This window comes from Rhagoletis zephyria, unplaced genomic scaffold, assembly GCF_001687245.7.
Source record: "Rhagoletis zephyria isolate East Lansing unplaced genomic scaffold, Rhagoletis_zephyria_1.1 Rzeph_scaffold_36097, whole genome shotgun sequence".
NCBI classification, from domain to species: domain Eukaryota; kingdom Metazoa; phylum Arthropoda; class Insecta; order Diptera; family Tephritidae; genus Rhagoletis; species Rhagoletis zephyria.
The window spans coordinates 1-2965 of record NW_016193152.1 but is presented as its reverse complement, the minus strand read 5'-3'; the positions used below and the strand labels follow the sequence as shown (position 1 = coordinate 2965).

Sequence of the window (2965 nt, the reverse complement as noted above, 5' to 3'; positions counted from 1 at the left end):
GTACAGTACAGTACAGTACAGACTGAAGCAGTACAGTAGTCGGTGTCTGTGTGTGTCTATCTACTTTTCATCATTGTACAGTGTTGCAGCAGTGAAAGCAGACAGCAAACAGGCGGCAAAAATGTGCTCCTTTTGAAGCAGAAGCCTGACTGTACGCCACGGTAGTTGAATTGCACAAATTGCTCTCCCTTTCTCTCATTTAAACACTCTTTCACTTTTACTTTTTACTACACTCCGGCAGTGTAACTTACCGCACTTACTAGTGATCTCCTTCTTTACTTGCTTCTGTCTGCCTTGCCACTTAAATGTCTGTCTGCACTTTGCACTAATCATCTGCCACTCCCCCACCCCAATCAACTCTCTACTGTTTCCCCTTTGAGCACAAAGTTGCAGGTGTTTCAATTTGTGTGTCTAATTTAGTTCTTGTTTTCTACCTGTTTATCACTAGCACCACCTTTATCGCTGGTTTCTCATTTTTGTGCAAACTCCGTCTTTTTTTCTTGTTGTTGGGGTTTTTTGTCTGTGTGTGTGTTTGTGTGTTACCTTTACTGTAAATCAGCTTGCACATCAACCTGACTGATCAGTTGTGTCTCGGTGCTGAGCCAAGTCAGGTCGGTTTAGTTCAGTCAGTCAATCACCACTTTTATATCATTGTTTTGCATTGGCTTGTCCCTGTTGCTGCTGTTTAGCTGAAATTCTTCTAGTGGAAAGTTCCAAGTAAAGTTTTTTTCACTAGCTTCCAGCCCACAGTTTGACACACTGATTTACCTCTAGTCTTTCCTTCATCTAATCTTTAATCAGTGATTTTACTACTTTTTTTAATTTGCAATTTTAAACTTATTTCCTTTACAGTGATTTTTAATGTTTTCTTGAATTATATTTCTTGACAAGCAAACCACACACCAGTATCTACAAGTCATTAATGAATTTCATGTTACTAATTGATGCCCATTACCGCTTTGTCTGCAAATCAAAATTGGCCCATACTTGATCTTCAGTGAACTACACTTAGAAGTGAATTTCTTTTTAAGTTTTTTAGAAAAATCGTTGCCGTTTCTAATATAAATTGGTAAGTGTTTAATCTTGTATTTTAATGTTTTTGCAATAGTTTTAAAATCTAGTTTTTATTTTTTAAAAACTAGATAATAAGATGATATTCAGTTTTTAATAGCATCTTTAACCAAACTTTGTTTTTTTGTGATGTTTGTCTGTTTATTTGCCTTATAATACATAGCCAAACAAACGTTAATGTTTNTAATAGCATCTTTAACCAAACTTTGTTTTTTTGTGATGTTTGTCTGTTTATTTGCCTTATAATACATAGCCAAACAAACGTTAATGTTTCCGCTGTCAACTTTGAGTTGACAAAAGCAGACACGTTTTTTCTCTTTCTCTTGTCGATTCATCGATTTTAACCAAATGTGGCATGTGTGTGTGTGTGTGCCTGCAAAGATGATCAGTGTCAAGTGTTAATGCAAAAGCATTGACATTGTTCAGCCAGCTTAAAACCAAGCACTGTTCTCTATAAACGGCAACATTGCCATTGACATTAAAATGAATTGTCGAATTAAAGTGAACATCACTGTACATCATCCGCCGTAGCCGTTGTACGGTACTGGTAGTACAACAGTTTTGATGACCCTGTAAAAATGTGGTTTAAGAAGGAGCAGTAGACACTACAACAAATATAAAGTGGCAAAAATTGTTTGATTTTGCTGTTGCTGTAGTCTACTTGCAAGTACACTTTTTGCCTAGAGTCACTTCAATTGAACTGACACTGACACTGAAATAGTGCACAATCAGACAGACTCGCAGGCAAAAAAGTGTTCACGGTTCACCGGTTCAGCCTTTGGCACAGTGAACTACTGCAGCACGCAATTTTCACTTTTCTAACTAATTTAAGTCATTTCAATTGTCAAATTTTAAGGTGCCCAGTTAGGTGGTTGACTACTTGACTGACTAGACAGTGTTTTTAAAATGTCAAATTTGCTTGTTCCCTGAAAAAACAGCACGCAACTAGCAATCCTTTGCACAGAGACACTCATTGTAGAGAGTGTGCATTTAGATAAACTTTCTCCCTCTTTTTTAGGCAGATCGATTCCTATTGATTAGAAAAGTGCCAACAGACAGTTGGCAGAAAACAAAAAACCTTTCCGCGTATGTGCGTTGAGTAAGAAGTTCAGGTTGGCGAAAAAAATCTTAAATGATATGCCTTTCTTCCCCCCCTCACTCTGGCACTATCAATTTGTCAATTGCTTTACGCATAGCTCATTTTTGCCGATCAGTTGTCAGCCCCATCAAAGTCGACCCAAAAAGCAGCGCACAAAAACGTTGAAATGTTGCACTCAATATCAAAAGCTAAAACAGATCGTTTTGACTGCTTTTTCATTTAGGATTCACTTATTGTAATTCACTTTTCTAAAAGTCAGTTTCTCAACCAGTCCTCACACCTTAGCAGTGCCCTCTCAGCCATGGCCTCCTCTCCCTCAGCTTCGGCCCCAGCGGCATCAGCAGCAAAAAAATCGGCCTCTACTAACAACAGCAGCAAATCCTCCTCCTCCTCCTCTTCCTCTTCAGTGGTGGACTTTTTCCGCGGCAAGTCGGTTCTGGTGACCGGGGCCACTGGCTTCGTGGGCAAGGTCCTCCTGGAGAAGCTGCTTCGCTCCTGTCCGGAGGTAGGCACCATCTACCTGCTGATGCGAGCCGGCCAGCGAGACGGCAAGTCGCCCGCCGCCCGCCTAAAGGACCTCTTCGCTTCGCGAGCCTTCAGCTTTGCCGGCGCCGACTCGCCGCTGCCCTTTGATAAGGTGGTGGCCCTCTGCGGCGACATGACCAAGCCGGGGCTGGGCCTGTCGCCGGAGGACCGGAAGACGATCGTCGACCAGGTGGACGTCATCTTCCACTCGGCGGCGACGGTCAAATTTCACGGACCGCTGAAGGACTTTATCTCGCAGAATGTCCTCGG

General features: G+C 41.6%; 1 pseudogene; it reads left to right on the top strand.

Moving 5' to 3' along the window:
- The first annotated feature begins 2471 nt into the window (after nucleotides 1-2471).
- On the top strand, nucleotides 2472-2957 carry LOC108354457 (fatty acyl-CoA reductase 1 pseudogene; annotated as a pseudogene).
- Nucleotides 2958-2965: the final 8 nt, after the last annotated feature.